Source organism: Chiroxiphia lanceolata, chromosome 2 (assembly GCF_009829145.1).
Source record: "Chiroxiphia lanceolata isolate bChiLan1 chromosome 2, bChiLan1.pri, whole genome shotgun sequence".
NCBI classification, from domain to species: Eukaryota; Metazoa; Chordata; class Aves; order Passeriformes; family Pipridae; genus Chiroxiphia; species Chiroxiphia lanceolata.
Genome location: NC_045638.1, coordinates 32,516,885 through 32,538,765, shown reverse-complemented (window position 1 = coordinate 32,538,765; position 21,881 = coordinate 32,516,885). Strand labels below are relative to the sequence as shown.

The window sequence follows — 21,881 nt, the reverse complement described above, 5'->3', positions numbered from 1 at the left end:
AGACCCCTTTCTTCCTTATCTTCCTTATCTTCACCCATGTATTGTCTTTGGAGCTTCTCCAAGGTTCCGGGCTTGAAGGTTGTTTTGACTATGGTATCTTTTTGTTCAGGCCTGGGGCGTGTATGTTCTTAAACAGAATGTGTTTACAATAGTCCTGGTTGAAAGGAGCCTAAACAAGCCTAAAGAATTTAGAAAATTTGATATCAAATGGGGGAATAGGGTTTGGTAAATGTTAACTACTATACTAAAGTATAGGAGATTATACAACTATACTAAAAACCTGTATTTACTACGCAGTTACTTTAAAATCTAAAAAAAGCTAAAAATCCTAAAAATTCTGAGGCATCACTGCCATACAAGGGATTGATTTTGTTATAATTACCCAAACAGAGCAGTTTATTATTTGCTCTGTGACAGTCTCTCTGAGACGCTAGAAGAATTCTTTTCCTGGAGACCCACAGAAAGAAACAGTACTGCACAAAGTACTGTGTTACTAGACAGGTCCAACACAGCAGGAAAAGAACCAGAAACATTTTCTCCTGTGTTGGGGGAGAGCTGGGATAGCTTGCTCAGGTAGTAAGAGCTCAGCACCCTCTGCCCCCACTTACTCCTTTAGTTTATCTCATGCTATGCTACCACGAGCATTCAAGCACAATCTTCCTTCAAGGAAACATGGTAAGCATGGTTGGACTTCAGCCTTGCCTGACTGTCTGCCACACTGCTTCTTTGCTGATCTGGAGGGTGAGATCCTTCTTTCATTTCTAAGCTTAGAAATGGGGCATATCTAAGCTTAAAAATGTCCAGTGCAGACTGTCCCCATCCCCAATGGCACCAGTTCCACCTGGGAAACAGAGAGAGAAACTTGTCAGATTCATCAGATGAAGTTTAGATGTCTACCTCAAGATGAGAGGAATGACTGTGTCTCTCCACCAAATAGAAAAGGAACCTGGAAAAAGTAGCTGAAATGAACATGCTAAGTGAGGTGTAGACACTGACATTAAATTGCATGACTCTCACTCAAGGTAATTAGAGGCTAACAGAGTTAGGAGTATGTACTTTAAAGCAGCAGGCTTTTTCCATCACCCATTTTTTATTTTCTGAAGTAGAAATTTCAAGAAAGCCAGTTCTTCAAGGTCCTAGAGGCTAAATATTGTAGCATACTGCTTCAGAGCTTTCTTGATTAGTATTTAATTCATTCTATCATTTCTCCTAATGCAGTGTCTCACCTATAACATTTCTGTGAGCTTCGGGGTTTATTTTCCATAGAAAATTATCCTTTAACAAGAATAACACTTGGTGCAAATGAAGTTCCTTTCTTCCAGTGAGCGCACAGAACTCTGCAGTTGTTAGCTGCACCTCCCACCACATTATAACCCTCTCTCATTGCCAGAAGTATACAGATAAACAGGGATTTCTCTTGAGGTCTCTCTTAGTGTATGCAATGCCTGGCAGGATGGGGCACCAATCAGTGATTAAGGTCAATCTGTCATATCCTCTTATGTGGTAGTCTCATAGCAAAGCAGCAGCTGAGCCAAGAAGGAGCTCCAGGTGCTCATTACACCACACACACTTCCTAACTTGTTAATTGTGTTTGAACAATGAAAAGTCATTCTGGAATTAAATTTGATGACAAAGTCCTCAGCCAAAATGTTCATTTGCTTGGGACATTTGTGAAATGACGTGTTGGGGCTAGATTGCCTAATGGCCCCTGGGCACTCTGGGGTGGATTTGGACCACCTACAAGGGTAACTTGTGAATATTTAGGCACCAGTAAAGGCACCAGTGAATTTCAGGGAAATGATGAGTGCTTTAAAAAGCCTACAGCTGCCTAACCATGACCCATATGTCTGGCCACAGGAGGGGACAGGCTGCAAGGAGGGGCAGCCCCACTACAGCGCAAGGCATCAGGGCAGCCTTGGCTGGCAGGGCCCAAAAGGCACACTCAGCTCTTGCAGACCTGTGCACCCCAAACCAGGGGCAAGCAGCCCAAACACAATCCACTGGCAGGAAGATTCCAAGCCAGTATCATTTGCTCAATGGAAGCTCATTCCAAAATTGTTTAAAAAGTGAAGTTACCCATCTTTTGGATGAGGAAACAGTGAGGCAAAGTCCTGAGCCACCTAGCAGCCCCCAGCAGAGCACACTTTCTGCTGTGTTTGTTCTGTACATACTCCTGGGGCTTTGCTGCTCCAATGTAAGTGTGAAGTTCAATTGCCATAGCAACGGCATCTGGCAGGTGCAAAACACTGTATTCTCTTTGCTAGATATAAGGGAAGACCTTTCTGCTCTAGGGAAGGGAACTGTCAGTTGTAATGAAGATTGTCCTCTCTTCTCTTACCTGGAAACACAGCAAGGAAAACTCTTTATTGATTTTTTCGTAAGAGGACTTGGGCTCCAGCGTTAATTACTTCCACTGTTTTTCTTTGCTGCACAATAGGCATCCATATAAGTAGAGGCAATAAGTGTTTGAGCTATATATAACACCATCTACAAAGTAACCAAGTGAATTTCTCTCCACAGCAGACAGAGGCAATGAGAAGGAGGTGAAGTTGCATGGAAAATGATGCTGCTTTTCATGGCGTCCTCATGACTGTCCTACCTAACTAGAACACAGGTCATCTCTGACAAGGCAGAGGTGGCCCAGAGCACTTCCTACCTCCTTTTCAAGGTTGCCATAGGCTGGTACTTGTGCCAGGTGTGTAGGACATGCCTCCCCATTCGAGGCAAACCCAATTTCCCTCTGCTGTACCCCAGGAGCAGTTTTTTCAAATAGAGATGCTGTTGGGATGCACCAAGGGCTTGGGGCTGGGCCAGCAGGAGGTGGCACAGCATCCACAGGGTCATCCTCCATCACCTTACCTTTAAACCTTGCACACCTTAGGAGAGCTGGAGGAGAGAGATGCCCAAAACCACAAGAAGTGTGCCCAAAAGTGTGTTTTCATTGCACCTGGAACATCAATGATGGGGTCACCCAGCACAAGGAGACTGTGCCCTGAAGAGGAAGAGAGGGAGGCGTTTGTCCACGTGTCCACATAACCATCAGCTAGCGCATTTTTTCATTTGTTGTTCAGTGTAACTATTTGAGGGCTGCCCCTCATTATTTTTAAGTTAATTTTTAAGTGGCCTCTATTCTATGAAAATGCTCTATTTTACTATTGAAAATACCAGAACTAAATAACCCTGGAACAGAGGTCAGAGAAAAGTTAATTATGTTAAAGGGCCAAATCCCACAGCATCCTAAGTTTCTAAATGATTTTGTGCCCTCCGTTTTGTGTTTTGTCACAATTTTTGTCTTGTTGTTGTTCCTGGTAGTTTGAAAGACATTACTCTTAGTTCCCATTAACTTTGCAGCCACAGTTACACTATCATAGGAGAGCCTGGCATGCAGACATCATGTGACAGCCTTGGTCAGCCAAGAGCTGTCCCCTACCCAAAACACCTCCTAACCTACAGCTGACAGATACAGCCGCCTGGTGGCGTTTGTGTGGGAAATTAGGGGCATGCTTTTATGACCAACAAAGCAGTAGAACAGGGGAGGGTATGGTGTATGGATAGCTATCAGTGGTCTGTCCCACCAGCTTGCAGAAGAGTATTAAACAAATGGGTCCTCTATAATAGCTTCTCAATTCTTTCCACTTTTTTTTCCCTAAACAAACATAACTCAAAATTAATTGTGATTTGGAGAATGAGGTCCAGGAATGAGCTGGTATCACAGCTTTACAGACACATTTTGTATTGTAGCATTATCACTCAAGTAACAAAATGCACAGGTTAACCATGAGGCATGAGCAGAGCCAGTGTGCATTCTGACAGTGAGTGGCTCTGTGATGCTGCATAATAAGTACTAATTATTAAAAGTGTATTTCTGTGTAACACAGTATTTGCTTCTGTTTTAAAGGGAGTCAAATCCAGGCTAATAATTTTGTTTATTTAGCAGTGTTATAAACAATATCAAACATGTTACAGATCAAAAGTGGCCAAACCCAAGATTGTTTCATTGGCAGAGATAACTTTCATCTGTCAAGGCAGTCCGTAAAAGAGCAACAGAAGAGCAGCAAGGCCATCTCCTTCAAAGGCGCTGAAGGCTGCAGTTATTTGTATTCTGAAACATAAAAAGCACAAATTCAAAGTAACAAGTGCTAGCAGCCTGTTCTGTTGCAACCTTTTGGCTAGAAACAATACATCTAAAAATACATCTGCTGATGAGGTCAGTAGGTTTATCCCTGGCGAGAGTCAAAAGGGCAGGAAGTAAATAATAATGCAAAATCAGGAAAAAAAAGTTCCAGCAGTGGGAAAAGATCAAGCTCTTTATTTGTAGTTTCAGCTTTCCTGATCAGCTCCAGTATGGGATCTCTTTTGTGCTGTTGAAACTTCAAGTTCAAACTATCACTGCCCACAATGCAGCATAATTACTAAAATAAAAAAGTGTTGAAAACAAACACAAACACAAACACAAACAACTATTAAATAAAAAATAGGTCACAGTAGAAGATGCCCCCCATTCCACAATCCTGTGTAAAGACACAGATGGAGTGTCTTTATGGCTGACAGTGACTAATTTACTCATCAGTAGACAACACTGTCCACTAGGTTCTGTATGTGTAGGTGAAGATGGGATGGTCAAACTGTACTCATAGAATCCTCTTCTCCTGCAGTTATGGGTTTCCTGAGAGCCCCATTCCTGCATGGCACATAAGATATTTCCCTGCTCCTACAGAGAATAAGTGTGAAGAAGAAAATGTGGTGGTTTTTAGTCCCGTGAGCATGCTCTTCAAGTCAGCATCATAACCAAGCTGCCAGAAACTTCCAGACATAGCAAGAGGTGGCAGAGCTTTAGGGTTGTCAAGAATTTTTCTAATGAGTGAATAAAAGGCAAAAATTAAAATCTGCAATTGCTTTGAGGAGAAACAAAATAGTTTCATGAATAGCCTGACACAGGACTACTAGGGCCACTGCAGAACAGCAAGCAGAGGTGGAAAAAAGCCATGACCAGCCCAGTAGCTACCAACATTGACAGTGCAATGCCTTCCTATGAAGAAGTACAAACCAATTTGGGCTTAAAAGCAGCAGCCTGTTTTAAAAGACTTATGTGAAGAAGAAGGAAACAAAAGAAAGGGGGGAAAATTTTAAAATAAAAACCTTTGCTTTTTATTTGTGCCACACTGTCTGCTTGCTGCTAAGGCACAACCTGCAGACGTGTGCCAGGCTTGCAAATCATACTAAAGCATCTGTGCCTGGGGACTAGTCCTGCTCCTAAGTCAGCATTTTGTCACCAGATGTCCCAGAATTACATGAGTTGACCTTACTGACACTGCTGCTCTAGAAGAAATAGAAGGGACCATTTGCATTACTAAAGCAACTCCACTGAGGCAAAAGCACCATGGCAGCCAAGGCAAGCCCTGCTGAACTGCGAGGTCCCCAAACAGAACCCTCTGCAAGTCTGCATCTGCTCCCATCACAACGAGTGCCAAAAATGCCCTTGCCTTCAGCTAGATCAGGATGAGGTGCTCTCTTCTGGGAAAGGCAGAGCCATCCTAACAGAAAGAATCAGAGCTTATCAAGCAGAATAATTACAGAAATTGTAAAGGAATTTTTCAGGGGGATTATTTTGAGGGGAAAACACACCTGTATTTCAATTATTGCTTCTAGAATCCCTTGATGAGGCAGAGGTGGCTGTGAAATTCCAAGTCTGCCCTGTACAGTCAGAGCTGGCAGGTTAAGACACAGTTACCTTACAGACCAAGTGGTTGTTCTGGTTTTTAAGTTCCCTGAATCCCTTTGGATAGATGAGAAAAACTGATGAGGTTAATAAATCCAGGCAGTTAAGAGGTAGCTGTGACATTGTCGTATGAGGGAAATCAAAACCAAGAGGCCAAGCACTCTGATTTCAGCCATGTTACACTTGGGATAAGTGGGACCCATGAGGTTTTTGCTCCTTTCACAACTTCACAACAGCACAGTGTTTAAAAGTTCAAGGTCTCTTAGCCCTGGTACCCTCACCTACTGAGCACACTCCGGCACTGCTTTCAGTCCAGCACCTGTGCTTTGAGGAGCAGCAACATCCAGGGACTGATCCAGGTTTGTCTTTCCAGGTTCACTCGGGAGTGCACTGGGCTGTCCTGTACCCCAGCAAAGGGTTCACACTCCAGCAGCACTGACCAGGTCCCAGGCACATCCCTGCCGACCTCCAGCACACCTCAGGGCCATCTTTTCATGTAACACAGTCTTCATGGGGCTGCGTGAGCGGTTCGTGGCTTAGCCCTCCTGGTACCTTGTACTTGCACCCCACAGAGCCCATAACACACAACTTCTGCCACAGTGGGGGTTTTGGTCCTTTTCGTTTTTAAGTAATTTTCTTTAGATCACACAAGAAATCCACAGATCCATCTCAAAGAAGAAATCATCTATATACTGTGCCATACTCGCTTTGCCTCACCACCCTAAATTGTTTTTTGAAACTGAGGGAAATTCATCTCAGCAGAGAAGCATCTGTTAGCTCTCTAGACATCAGGAGCACAGCTGACCTTTGGAGAATGGACCCTCTCTGATTTGACTCTCTGTGTCTTTCAAATGGGCCCATGAGACGGTTATACTCTCTTTTTCTACCGTAAAGTAACCCCACGTCTGCTTTTGTGAGGTGATCAAGTCTCCTCACAACACAAGCTGATTCTTCGGGAATAAAATGTCTTTTCCAAATAATCACATACAACATCAACAAAATAAAGCTTATTTAAAGCACACACTAGCAAATTGCTATTTACCCTTGGAATTGTTTTTGCTGACAGAAATTTTATTTGAATCAATCATTATTGTAGATTGGGGGTACAAGGCTGTATTTGTTCAGGAAAAAAAAATCCCACTATATAAATACTAAAATGGAGTTGCAAATGCAGAGGAAATTTCTTGATTGATAAAACAAAAATTAAATATTTTTGTAATATGTCTTATTCTAATCTGAAGATTTTGACCTGAGTACTATATATAGTATTCCAGTTTAAGCCTACGTATCATCAGCTGTTTAAAAGAAACTGCAAAGTTCACCTCTCAAAGATAGACCACCCTTTGTAGAGCAAAGAGCAAATGTGTACCAGGTTCTGCAAATTCTTTGTCCTCTGCTTATCGTTAGACACAAAAACACTCATCAAGTGCACAGCATTAATCATACACCTAAGTATTTGCAGGACAGAGACACCATTTGCTCCAGCTTTTACACTGCCAAAGATAGCCAGGAAACAAATAACTAAGTCAGGGCATCCTCTTTCAGCTGTATCTGCTCAATAAAAAACTCTTCTTGGAGATGGCTGGAGTCCTGCCTAATTAGGCAGACGGGACTAGACATGACATCAGATGAGCCTTTTCAGGGAAACTGGTTCTGGGGAGGAGTTGTGATTACATGTTTCTGACACTGGCTGCTGCCGGAGGGAGAACACCAGATGAGACGTACTGCTCCAGCAAGTGCTAAGTTCTTAATTTAGGCATTTTATGAAAATTGTTGAAAAACATTCTAATTGGAAGGAACTTTTGCTTCTCCAGCATAGAATTTTCCGCATTTGCATGAAAACAAGCTCTTTGTGTTTAAAATTCCACTGGTCTTGCTGTTTATTCCCCATTGGAATTCATAATCCTGTGTTTGCACAAAGCACTAAAATTGGTTGCTGTGGAAGTGTTTCTATCAAAAGGAAATGATTATTAATGATCAAGAATGAACAGTTGCATAATAGAGATCAGTAAAATAAGCACCATTCTAATAATTATGCTAATCTGCATGAAACCAATCTCTTCAAATGCTTTGAAATAAACATATCCCAGTGACAAAAACCATCTTTAAACATGAAGAGCAGTAAGAATCATAGCAGCAAGTATGGGTGGAGGTTGACTCTATCAACAAGAGTGGTGCATTTTGCAGCTGGCAAGTTTAAAATTCTACCATGAGCTGCACTGGGTTTTCTTGGCCAGGTTTTTGTAGCCAGGATTTTGTAGCAATCCTGAGGAAACATTGACAAATCTTGTGGATGATATTGTGATAAGTATTAACATGGTATCTCCTTTCTATATTCACAACTAGCTCCTTTTGTAGCTCCTTTTGTACAGGAGCGGCTTCTGTGAGAAGTTGCCAGAAGTTTTCCCAAGTCCAGCAGAGCCAATGATAGCCAGCTCCAGGATGGACCAGCTCCTGGCTAAGGCTGAGCCAATCAGGAATGATGGGAACACCTCTGTGATAACATATTTAGGAAGGGAAAAAAGTTATTGCCCAGTAATTGCAGCCAGACAATAACAGAGTGAGAACATATGAACAACAATGTGGACACCAAGGTTAGTGGAGAAGGAAGGGGTGGAGGTGCTCCAGGCATTGGAGCTGAGGTTCCCCTGCAGTCCATGGTGCAGACCAGGGTGAAGCAGCTGTGCCCCTGCAGCCCATGGAAGACCATGCAGGTGCAGAGATTCACCTACAGCCTGTGGAGGAGCCCATGCCAGAGCAGGTGGATGCCTGAAAGAAGGCTGTGAATTCATGGGAAGCCTAAGCTGGAGCAGAGTCCTGGCAGGGACCTGCTGACCCATGAGGAGAGGAGCCCACACTGGGGCCAGTTTACTGTTAGAACTTGTGACACGTGGGGGACCCACACTGGAGCAGCTTGTGCCGGAAGGACTGCACCCCATGGAAAAGTGACCCATGTTGGAACACTTCATAAAGAACTGTTGTCTGTGGTAAGGACTCACATTAAAGAAGTCTGTAGAGGATATTTCCCTTGGGAGGGACCCCACGCTGAAGCAGGGGAAGGACTCTTCTCCCTGAGAAGCAGTAGGAACAACGTGTGATGGATTGACCGTAACACCCATTCCCTGTCTCCCTGCAGCACTGGGGGGAGAGGAGGTAGAGCCCGGGAAGGAGGGAGTGGTGGGGGAAGATATTTTTAAGATTTATTTTACTTCTCATATCCCGCTCTTATTTTAGTAATAAATTCAGTTAGTATCCCCAAGCTGAGTTTGTTTTGCCTGTGATGTATTTGGTGAATGATCTGTCCCGGTCCTTATCTCTCATGAACCTCTCGTTATATTTTCTCTCCCTTGCCCACTTGCAGAAGTGAGTAATAGAGCAGCTTTGGTGAGTGCCTGGCATCTAACCATGGTCAACACCCTGCAGTGTCCCAGACTAAAATTTTTAAGACTTAACAGACAATTAATGACTTCATATAGGCAATTCCTCTTGGCCCAAAATACATGTAATAATGAACTAATACAAACCCTTGAGAGAAGGAGAGGCTTTTCTGGTAGTTTACATTATTTCTGATATGGTTACTGCAAACATGGAAGGCTTTGTTTTCTTGATTCAGAAGAGAATCAAGAGAATCTTGATTCCTGAGATTCAGAAGCCTGGCATGGGTATTCTGTTTCTAAAAATCCTGGGAATAAGTGAAGACAGTCCTCCAAAGGGCTTTTGATCAGATCACAATCTTGAGGTGAGTTTTGAAGTCCATGAGAGTCTGCTGGTATATTACTAACTCCCTGCAGAACTTCAGGGCTGAAGCATCTTCTTCCTTAGCAAAGAACTTCCTAGTTTTCCCTTGTAAGACACATTTCTTCTTTTCCAGCCTACAGATCTCATCTTTGAACTCAGACCCATGCCACTTCAATGGCAGTAGGAACAACCCTTTTTTTGGAGCAATGCACAGAGACCTCGACGCTTAGTCAGGGCTCACAGTCCCTGGGTTTGCCTGCACCAGACCTCCAGAGGAGCGATATGCTGCCCGCCAAATCACTCAGAGTCAGGTTTAACACAAATCAAGATTTAAGAATAAAATGTTTACTTTAAAACATTGATAGGCGATCATGGAATTATATTATAAAAAGATAAATTGTCTTAACAAGGACATGTTTAACAATAGAGATCCTCCTCTATAGCATCTGGTGTTCACCTTTTTTTTATTCTAGGTTAAACAATAATATCTCCAAAATAATTGAGTTATTTTTTTCTTTTGAGATTGTTTCTGATTCCTCTTGCATCTTTTCCTCAGTCATCCCACCTGCCCTCTCCTGGGTAAGCACTGAAAGAAGAGGCACAGGAGGGTGCTCAGATCATTCCTTCACGCCAGCCACAGCCAAGACATTCAAAGCTCGCTTGCTTCTCCCCTGTGAAACCTCCATCCTTGTTGCCTGTGCATGGGAATTAGACACCACTTGGTGCTCTGTGTCCAATAAGGAGATAAAAACGTTGCTTCTTTCCATTCCTTTTCTTCTACAGATGGTTTTTGGCTTCAGGCTGCTTGTCTGTTACAATATCCTGAGGAACCATTGACAAATCTTGTGGGTGATATTATGATAAGTATTAACATTGTATCTCCTTTCTATATTCACAACTAGCTTTATTTTGTGAGGCTCATGTAAGTTTAAACATGCTACTTCAAAGATCACAAGTGAGAATGTCTGTTTTATCACACTCAGCCCGCTAAGATACAGTCTCAGTTAACAAGAGCCCTTGCGGGGAACATCAGGAAAGCAATCTGACAGCTTGAACACCTCATCCACAATTGCAATGGAAAATGGGTTAGTGTAACAAGGGTATGTCACCTCTTCACCAGAGCCAAAGGTGAATTTCTCAGTGAATTACACATTTACATAATAGGAAAAGTGGAGAATCAATGGACAAGCAAAAAGTCTTTATAATAGCAGTCATTCCCAATTGCCTTCCTGTCAGGCTCTTGGCAGACCAAGGGTTATTTGAGTTTTATAGCTCTGGTACAGAGGTATTTCCAAAGCCAACATCATTCTGACACATGAAGACAAAAATATCGTCCTTACTATAGACTCTAAATCACTTTATGCATGCATGACAAAGATGAAACTGAAATATTTATATAATCTCCTTTTATTACAAGTTTTGCCAAAGTCTGCAATCTGCCCTGTTATTAAGTGAAAAGACTGTGTCTTGTCTGCTCATAGTGACATCTTTGGCATGGGCTGGAGGTGATTATTTCTCTATTTTGACAGACAGAGAGTTCGAGGCCCAGGTACCAGTTCTTCAGGTGCAGCCTTTGTCACCAAGTGAATTGTTCAGTAGCAATATGACACAGGAGGGCTTGGAAATATCCTTTGTCCTGCTTTCTTCATCAAGAAACTACCTCTCTGATAAAACACAAATTATCAGACAATGAAGGAGAAGTGTATCTCTTCCCTCAGCTGAATAAACTGCAATGATGTAAGTAAATAAATTCAAAGCCAATTGTTGTGACTTAACTTAAACTTACTGAGTAAATAGAAATGTAGCTGTAGTTACTCTTTGCCAATGATCTTCTTTGGCATTTATACATGAGTAATGGTCCTCAAACCCTATACATGCATGCAGGAAAATCTTTCAAGAGCTCATGTAAGATGAGAGGTATTCAGTTCAAACTAAAGAAATGAGACAGTAGTATGCGAGCAAAGGGTTGGTGTCTTGGAGGTGTACATGTTTGGATATTCAAAAGGCTTTGAACAAGCTCCTCACCAAAGACTGTTAAGCACCTGAGTTGTCATGATATATGTGAGAATACACTCTTCTGAATTAGTGACTAGTGAGAAGAAGTTACACAAGGGACATGGATATGGTTCAAGTTCACAATGAAGTGAATTTCACAGCAGGATCCAGTGAGGATACCTGTATTCAATAGCATATCTGTGTATCACCTGGAAAGGAAAAAGGAAGTAACTGAAGTGACAAGTTCACAGGGGTCGCAGAGTGATATAGAGCAGTCAGACTCAACTGCAGGGAAAAGCTGGAGGCAAGCTGATGGTGCAGAGCTGCAGAGTGGTTACACAACATGGAGGTGACAGCAGGCAAATTTCAGTGTCAGTAACTGCAAAGTAATGCACAAGGGGAAAAAAACAAACCTGAAACTATATCTGACAGAGTCTAAAGAAGGTATAATCAGTCAGGAAAGAAATCTTGAAACAATGTGTTACTTCTCTGGAAGTAACTCCATGTTCAACAGTGGTTTAAAAGGCATTTAAGGAATTACTAGCAAAAGAATAGAGGAAAAAAAACCAGACAATACTATTATGTCATTGTATGAATCCCCAGAGTATATATTCATTGAATATTGAGTACCACTCTGGTCATGCCAACTCAAAAGGAATGCAACACAGTTGGAAGTGGTGCTGGTGAGACAACAGGATGGTACAACTTCTGAATGAGGCAATGACTAAAGAGACTAGGAATTCACTTTGGAAATTGTATGATTGAAGGAGCATATAATACAGGACTTCACAAACAACACACTGTCACTAAAACAAATAGGGAAAGTCTGTTCCCTACTTGCTATTTTGTCTGGGAAGAGTGACATTGTCTAGTAGAAGGATTAAAACAAAAATAGGAAGAACTTTTTAACCTAGCACACAACTGTATCACTGCACTCAGTGACACAAGACAATGAGATGTGAAGAAGTAGTAATCATTTTTAAGGGGGATAGATCAGTTTATGAGACTTCATCAAAGGCTATTAAACATGATGATCTGTCTGCAGCTACTTACTGAGGAAAATCCCTGAAGAAGAGAGAGTGAAGCTGTAAAAGCATGCCGGGTAATATCCCATATTTCCTCTCTACCTGCCCTTGGCATTGGTTGCTGGATGCTGGAAAGAACATGCACAGGGCACTTTGTCTAACCTATTGTGGTAACTCTCACCCTAATGTGTTTACAATGATTACAGTTTCCATACTGGTAGTTTGGCGTCCAGTTCACAGCTCATTGGAGTTAGAAATTCAGTTTTCTGATGTTCAGCTACACGAAATTCAGTGAATGTTAGGTTATCAAACCATTATGTGTAAGTTCATTTCACCTCTGCCAGAGAAGGAGGCAAATGAACAAATATTATTTTGCTCCCTGGGTTTCCTTTGGAGCCAAGTGGTTATTTTCTTCTGAAACAAAGCCACAGTAATCTCATAGGGTTACTGCACCCCAGATTTTGCTGAAAAAAGACAGAAAGGACAAAGCAATCCCAGGTCTGTTTCTCCCCAGCCCATAGAGCCCTCTTGCACTACCACAGCTGCCTTTGCACCTGCAAGTCTTGTGCTGTTCCCCAGAGGCTGCAACACATGAATCGATTTCCCACTCTAAAAGCATCACTCTGGTGGGCTTCAGCATGGCTTCTGCTTCCTGAGAAACTGTAAAAGCAAGAGGGACACCCACACACTAGCACAGGCACAGGAGTACCCCAAGCGGCTCAAAAAAACCCAGGGTCAAATAGAATATAACGAGAACAGAAGCAGCTTTCTCTAACAGAGGGCATCAACACTGAGTTAGGTTGGCACACATTTGTTTTGCACTGCTGGAAAATTGATCCTGAGGTCTCTGAGTTGAAAGCTGGGGAATCTGAGGGGACAAAATGAAAGAGTGTATTATGGGAAGGGTGCTGAGAAACAGAGAGCAGGTCCACATAAGGTGAAGGCTTTAGGCCATCCTGTGGGTTGCTCTGCCTATGTGAAATTAAGCGAAAGACTGTGAAACTTCAGAAAAGCACCAGGGAGCTTTGGGGCCAGAGAAATCACTACCAGCAACTATTCTCACCAGAATTTTCCCTGCAAACACTTCCATGTCTCTGATCGCCAAATGAAGATTTCTGCTTTGCTGCTTCAGCTTATCTGGGAGTCCTTATCCCAGCCAGTGCACTTACATTATTTTTAGCATACACAGTAAAATTCCTTTTTGTTTATGAAACATCTAGTTTTCCCAGACTTTACTACTGTGCTTTTGCTGAGGCCACACTGTTTTACAGGCTTATAACCTCCACAGTTTAGCAGCGTCAGATTTATCAGATACCATGATGGGTAAAACTGCAGAGTCCAAAGGAAATTATTAAAATCTCAGTCAAAATAAGATATTGCAGTTAACAGAGGATTTCTTTTTTTTCCCAGCTTAAGCAACCCAGATAAGCACCTGAGCATATAGGCTTTAGAAGAGGTAGAAGCCAGGTTTACCACTAAGTCTGGCAGTACATCATCAAACTGAAAGAGGGCAGAATTAGATTAGATATTAGAAAGAAATTCTTCGCTACAAGGGTCGTGAGGCACTGGAACAGGTTGCCCAGAGAAGTTGTGGAATCCCTATCCCTAGAAGTATTCAAGGCCAGGTTGGATGGAGCTCTGAGCAACCTAGTCTAGTGGAAAGTGTCCCTGCCCATGGCAGGGGGGTTGGAACTAGATGACCTTTAAGGTCCCTTCCAACCAAACAATTCTATGGTTCTATGATATAGAGTAACTGAGTATGAAACTATGTGGGAGTAACTGAGTTACTGCAAATTGCACCTTCTACTCATGTGACACTTCATGTATCATCTGATACATAGGAAGTTTTCAGGAGAAATCATGGGATTATGTGGCTAATAAACCCTAGGAACAAAACACAGATATGTATTTTTACTAGTCTTAAAAGCCTGAATAAAAATCACAGAATCTTATGATGTTAAATTAATGAAGCATTGAAGTATCAAAACAGTTACCTGGGCAATATATTTATATACAATTTTAAGAAATTAAAAACCTTGGATATTCATCATATCATGAGGAAGAAAATCACATGAAAGACAATAAAGTGCTGACACTGCACACTTCTGTCAGTAGAATGGTACAAGAAAAATATAAAGCCCACTGAAAACTGGTACTTTTTTGAGAAAAGGTGTAGTACTCTGAGATAGCAGCTAGAATGTGCCACCTGAGGTCATCTTAATGAAGGTGAGAGTTGATTAGACCTGTAACTTCTGTAGCTTTATACTTTTATATGACTCTTTCTTATTGGTTGAATATTCTTAAAATTCATATTGTACTTAACAAATCTGAGAATTTGTTCTGATTTTCTTTCTTTGTTTTATCATCACAGTTTTAAGACTGGAAGCAGTTTTTGTGGCTAAACAAGTGAATGCAAAACTTAGCTTTGAACGTTGTACAAATATTGCTAATTTATCGCAGTTATGTCAGTGTCTCCCTAAGGGATGGGGTACCAGGTTATTTTCCCTCCTTTGGAAAACTAGCCCATCTCTCATCTCCTAATCCCCATGGGAGGGTCCTTCTGGCACAGTGGTGTCATGGAAGGGTCTCTTCACCACACCCTCTACTTTGCCTAAGAAAGATTCGTCAGGAAGAGAGGTGACAGAAGAGGGTTTGACTTTATGTCCTAGCAGCTAGATGCTTATCTTGGACATGAAAGTCATAAGCCTGCTCCAGAAATAGGTAGATGATAGATAAATAGATAGACAGATAGATAGATAGATAGATAGATAGATCGATCCATGCTCCAGAACTATATGTGTTTTTTTATACAGTCATTTCTTAAAAGCTTGAAATGCATAAAATCCATTAAAATAAAGGGAGCAGAAGTGCCTTATCTTGCCTTGCCTTGCCTTACACTGAATCCCTTGCCCCAAGCTGTGGAGCCAGACTACTTTACAGTATGTGTTTGAGGCAGGCAAGACCCCCAAACCTACAACACTCAAAAAAGGACATAGCAAAGCACAAGTCCTCATGCTAAGGGTATGGCCACCAACCAGCACTTCTCTCAGCATAGCCAAGCGCCTGGACATGTGGCTTCTGCCTGCAGTGCTGAACAGCCTCACCTCCCGGCCTGACGCTGCTCGCAGCGCAGGAGCAGTGGTTGTCAGCTCCTCTGGCTCCCCTGGAGCAAGACCCTCCTGCAGGATCCACTCCTGCAGCCCCTTTCAGCAGTGGTCTGGATACAGGGCACCTATGATCTCATCCTGTTCAGGAATTTTGCTAAATCCCCAAAGGCACTGGTGGCATGTTTAGACGCCTAAACAGCCTTATTAATCAGATCAATGACTAAGGACAGCTTGCTGTCTGTACTAGTAACATAAAGGAATCGTGTCTATTAGCATATTAAGAACTGAGTGTACCTTGTCCTAACATCTGAAATGCCCAATAAGAAAACCTGATGGGGACAGGTTCACCCAACCAATTCCAGCTATCTCTGGCCTTGTCCTGGAAAGGGACAAGGAAAAGACCAGGTTTCTGAGGTCAAACACAAGGGATGTTGGAGGAGGAAAATTTTCAAGTGAGTCACTGAGGTTCTGTGAAAACTAAGAAAAGAAAAAAAATGTAACAGCAAATCCCTTCAAGAATACGTTTAATGATCTTGTTTCTCGGGCTATTCATAGATTCTGTCATTAAAAAACCCAGCTTGAGGCACTGTTCCCCCAGCTCTCTCCTGGAGGATCTCCTCTGCTTTCTGGTTTTTGTGTAAGGAGTATATATTTCGGTCAGGGATAGTGCTGACACAGTGGCACCTACCAGCTGTCCAAATGCTGGCATGGGCAGCTGGGTAAGCCAAAAGCCCTCGAGCTGTGCAGCTTCATCTGGGGATCTGGCAGTGGAGATGCAGAGTAACTAGCATTAGTTTAAAGGAGAAAAAGTCCTTCTGAATCGATTCCCTGTTGTTTCTCACAAACAGCATTTGCCTTTGTTTTTGCTTTCTCTGCCTTATCCCATTTTAAGGCTCATCCTGCTCTTACTGTCATCATGGCCCCCACTGAGACTCAGCATAGTTCACAGTAAAACTTAACCTTTCAATTTGTCAGTGGTAATACAGTGGTTAAAATCTCAAACACCCAATTGGGAAGTCACGCAAAAGCTGAAAGCTTTTGTAGTTGTTGGCAGAATGCTGTGCTGGTAAGATGTGGTGGGTTCACCTCAGCTGGCTGCCAGACACCCACCCAGATGCTGTCTCACTCCATAGAGAGAAAATAAGATAGAGAAGCTCATGGGTTGAGTAAGAAAATCAAAATCTGTGCATGGAAACAAAACAAAAAGAAAATTTTATTCACTACTTCCCATCAGCAGGCAGATGTCCATGCACTCCCTAGAAAACATGGCTTCAGTACATATAGCAGTTTCTTAGGAACATAAACATCATAACTCTGATGTCTCCTCATTCTCCCCCTTTATTTCCTAATTATCCCCTTTTTATTGCTGAGTACAATGCATATGGTATGGAATATCCCTTTGGTCACCTGTCTCGTCCAGCCCCTTGCCCAGACTAGCCCTTTTTGTGGTGAGAGGATTGTCAAGACAGCCTTGATGCTGTACAGTCATTGTTCAGCAGTAGCCAGAACACTGGTATCTTCTCAGTACTGTTCTAGCCACAAAAGCAAAGCCCAGGACTATACAGTGCCACGGTCCGAGGGGGATGGGGCCGTGACACAGCACGGACAGGTCCGGAGACAAGGTAGAGGTGCAACTGGAATACTTTATTGAGGTGTCCAGAGGTATTATGGGTTTCAGGCGGGGAAAGGGCTAGAACATGGGGTGGAGCATGAGACAGACAAATGGGGGAACAAATCAGGGTAGGGACACAGGCAAAGGGGAAGGAATGTGGGAGGAACTGAGGAAGGAGAGGGCGAATGGTAACTGTCTCCTCTCTGCAGCTTCTGCAGCCTATCAGAGAGGGGAGCAGGGAAGCAGGGTGCAGGCAAACTCATGGCAAGCCCGAGCATGCCCTGGCTGTGCACTGTGTAGTGTGGATACAATGAAACCACATAAAAACAGTAAAGTCCATATAATAACTGTAAGGTCCATATAATAAAGTCCTGTCAATTGCTGCATGTTTTTCTCTACGCCTGGAACCTCTCCCATCCTGAATCTTCTTCCTTCACAATACAGACTGGTGTGAAGAAAGCTAACTTCATCCCAACCAGAGCCAGTAAGAGCTGAAAGAATCTAATTGTCCATATTACGAAAGAAAAGGAAAAACAAACAAACCCAAACCCTGACTACTTGTCTAGTACAGACAATGACTGTTCTACAACTAATCCAACTTCATAGATGGCTACGATTCCAGCACCAATTAGTTCACTTGTAATACAGAAGAACTAGCTCCAAAGCTGGGATTTATACATCCTATGTCATGGACATAGTTCAAAAAGATCTTTTATTTGTCTGTAGGATTATGGTTCTTCTTGTCTCACGTAGTACACTCAAAAAATAGGTGGATTGTTTTTTCATTTCTTTTTGCAACAAGAATTAAAAGCTGATTATACGTTCATTTTGGAAAGGATGTTCAATCGGAGAAATTATATGGAAAGGCTTAAACCCTACAGACTAACTCTGATTCTTTCTTCTCTCTGGAAGCACGAGTACCTGCAGAGCTGCATGAACTGTGAAGGCGATCGGATGCTGTGCCTTGGCTATAGTCAGCTTGCCAGACGAGACCTCAGGAGCATTACTTCTTCTCTACATGCTCAGATGTAATTTTGCACTGGGAAGCCATAGGTAGGAAAAAATCCCCTGGAAAGGGGCAAAAAAAAATCTCCTCTCAGATGTTGTAAAGCACTGAGGACTTTGGTCTTAGTATAAGCTTAGCGAAGATTGGCTCTATTTTCTAAACAGCAAAGCCTAGCTGAAGTCAGATGGAGTACCAATAATCAGGAAAAAAGGCTGAAGAGGGAATGGGTCTGAAAACCATGGGAAGCAAGGCATGGTTTCACCTCACATAACATCATCATGCTGGAAACACAGCATGCCTAGGTCCCACTGCAGCCACCAGAGAGGCACTTTTGAAAACCATTCAGAATCACATTGGCTTATTTCCCTTTGGGTTTGCCTACCACTCTCCATTGATGCTGGAATCACTTTCGTACGTAATTTTAAGGCGTGGAGAGCCAGAGCCAGTCCTCTGAGCAATTTTTTTTTCTCGTGCTTAATTTCATCTTGATGACTAACAAGTGAAAGCATAAGAGTCTTAAATTATAGCTACTCTCCTTTGAACTTGGCTAATACTGGGCCCTGCAATGGAGCAAAGAAATTACATGTGGATGGACAGAGACAAAGCAGCAGATCAAATTGAGGGCACTGCACCGAAGGCACACTGCATTGCTACAACATTCACACACCAGAAGCTAATCATGAAAATTCATCATAATCATGTGTCTTTTGTGGTCCTCTCAAAGCTGAATAAATGTTCATTCACTACCTGGTAATAGCTGGCAAAGTCCTGGATACTGGAACAAAGTATTCAGCCCTATTTAGTCGTATTCTGGAAAGCCATTTATGTCTTTTTTTTTTTTTTTAATTATTATTAACACTGCACCATTAAGAATCGTGATCATCATTTGCAAACTAAAGAAGTGGTAAATATGTCTGGGTGCAAAATTTATTACTGAGAAGTTATTGCCTGATGTGAGAGAGGGTGCAGTAATTCCTGATTTTTCACACAAAACCTCACTTCCAATAGAGAATTGTTGAAAATGTTAATAAATCATTGCTATGATATATTTAAAGGCTCCTAGTGAACACTGCAAGACATAAATCACAGAAGGTGGCATTTTAAACTAGTAAATAAAAAGTAAATGAAAATATCATCACATAGATTTAGAGGGTGTCTGGCAACACGGACCTGTGAGTGATTTTTTTTTTTTTTAAGTGCTCTAAATGGGAAGTAGCAAATACTGGAAGTCTACAGTATGACTCAGCATTTCTAAGGCAACACCCTGTCACCAAAACTTGAATTATGACCATCTTCAACTGAGAAGAATGATGGAATCTAGCCCACCGTGTGTATCAGTATCAACTCTGCTCAATTATAAAAGAATCTGGAGGACAAAGCACAAAGTGGTTTGGAGGAATGGAATCAAACAGACCCATTCATAGGGCTGAGAGTTTGTCCTAAGTAAGGGATAAATCTTACACCTGTGTGGGCAAAAAAAAACCAAAGCAAATGGATACAAAGCTGGGGATGTGCTGGCTGGAAAATGCCAGACTCAAGCTGCAGATAAAAATAATAAGCTGCAATTTGCCACTATCATTGAGTAGTGCCTATGTTATTTTTGAATCTGCAGGGTGAAAATTATCTAATCTGGAATTTCCCCTCACACCAGCAAGATGTAGATAGTACTCCACATGTATGACCCTCAGAACAAGCCAGGCATTTTTGCATGCATTGCAAGTTGGGATACAACAGCACAAAGTGCCCAAAGGTGACCTCCCACTCTTTTCTGTTATTGATGTTAAATGCTGGAGCGACACCGTTCCGAAGGCCCTCTCTAACACAGCTCCTTCCAGGGCACGGAGACGCTGGGAGAGGAAGACACTGGAATACATCCTCCTACCATCGCTCAGTCTGCACACATGGCCATGAGAAGTGTGGTTACAGTTAGTGTACTATCAACACCTATCAAGGAAGACAGCAATTTTTACTCTTTAAAGAGATGTAAGGCAGCTTTTTTGAACCATATGCAACTGGATTTACAGTTTCTTACAGATACATTCTGCTGGAATATATCCAATTCATTTCATAAATATCTTTACCATATAGACTATTTAAGATGTTTAGAAACTAATTTGAAATATAAAGCTTTTCTATCTTAAAGTTTGTTTTCAGGTCTGGTGCTGCCTGTACTAAGAAAGATGTTTCTCACTAGCAGAACCATCAGTAAACCTCTGGAAAAGGAATTACCTAGAACAACTTAGCTTTTTGGTTCAATAGTCCCATAAGCGTTAGAGTAGGATTAAGTTTTCTGCCATAAACGTTCTTATTTGAGACATTTGTGCATGATGATACATATATTACATTCTAGAGCCTATAATGAAAAACAAAGTTTGCCCTACTTTGTGGAAGAAGGTGGATTCCAGGCAAATTTCATGTTGTTGCAGTTGTGAAAGGGCAGTTTTCCCCTCTTTTCTACTGCCATGCATTGAATTAAACAGCTTTTGTGTTTCAAAATCAAATTCTTCACTTGGAGTGGTGAAGAACTGTATGCGTCTGTGTCCTAGTTAGAACAGCTGGGACCAGTTCATCACTGTATGGGTGTAACGCAAAACTGTGTATTCTATCGCTTCCATGCCATTTCCCAGAAACTGTTATCAGTAGACCATTTACACCATCTTCCCAGAGCAGCCTGACTCCTCAGGCTATAAACTGGGTGTTAAGAGGCCTGTGAGATAGGAGGGTGCTCTTGTCCTCACACCCTTTGTGGAACTCCCCGCCCTGAGGGAAGTACTGGGCATTCCTGCCTGAACTGGAGGATATATAATCTTGGAGTCTTGGGACTTTTTTAACCACTCGTGGGATCCAGAGGAAGACTGCAGGCCACCACTCTCAACCAGACTGCAGACCACTACTCTCAACCAGACTGCAACCACCAGTCTCGACTGGACTGCAACCACCACTTTTCAACCAGACTGCAATCACCACTCTTGACCAGACTGCAACAGCACTCTCACCAACAGGTTTTCCCCTCTCCTTTTACTTTGGACTCAGGGGGCTCAACAAACACCACTCTGTTCATACCCCAGGGTGCTGGGTTATACATTTGGGTTTTGTGGGTTAAAACCAACTGTTTGTCTGTATAATCGTACTTATTGTATTATTTTATTAAATTGTTATTCTGATTTATAATCTCTCTTTTGAGTTGGGTTCATTTCCCCTGCTGGTTTACCTTTAAACCAGCAGAGTCTGGATTCCCCTGGTAGAAAAAAACTAACAAATCCCACATTTTCAGTAAATCAGCCCAGATTTTTACTGCACTGTCCTTTAACAGCATCAAGGAAGGATATAAGGCAGTAGAGCTCTGTCTTCAGTTCTATTTTCTTCATTTGGTTTAAATGGTGTCACAAACATTTCTCTTTTTTTTTTTAAATAAACACAGATAGGCTTTTTTATTAGCACCAAGTTTCTAGCTGAGGGAAAGGATGAGGGAAAGTTAAATTGAGTTTGCTTCATTAGAACATTAGTTGCATAATTGCTGAGATTATGCAGCTGTTACTGTCTGCAGGTGTTAAGTGCTGGGCAAGACTTTTGTGTCACTACTAGGAAAATTTTAAAATGCAAATTTTTAGTAGCAACACTGTGCATTTTTAATTATTTTAGGTGAGCTTCCATTTCTGATTATTTTGGTCCACTCATG

General features: G+C 42.1%; 1 long non-coding RNA gene across 4 annotated transcripts in view; it reads right to left on the bottom strand.

Moving 5' to 3' along the window:
• Window positions 1-2,871: 2,871 nt before the first annotated feature.
• LOC116783383 overlaps window positions 2,872-21,881 on the bottom strand; it is a 43,448-nt gene continuing 24,438 nt past the window's right edge. For 2 of the 4 annotated variants that reach the window (XR_004355666.1, XR_004355660.1), the window contains exon 4: window positions 3,913-4,102. This is a non-coding gene — a long non-coding RNA (uncharacterized LOC116783383). Of the gene's footprint in view, window positions 2,993-3,912; window positions 4,103-21,881 lie in introns of those variants that run through there. The other 2 variants (XR_004355662.1, XR_004355665.1) reach the window with 2 other exon arrangements.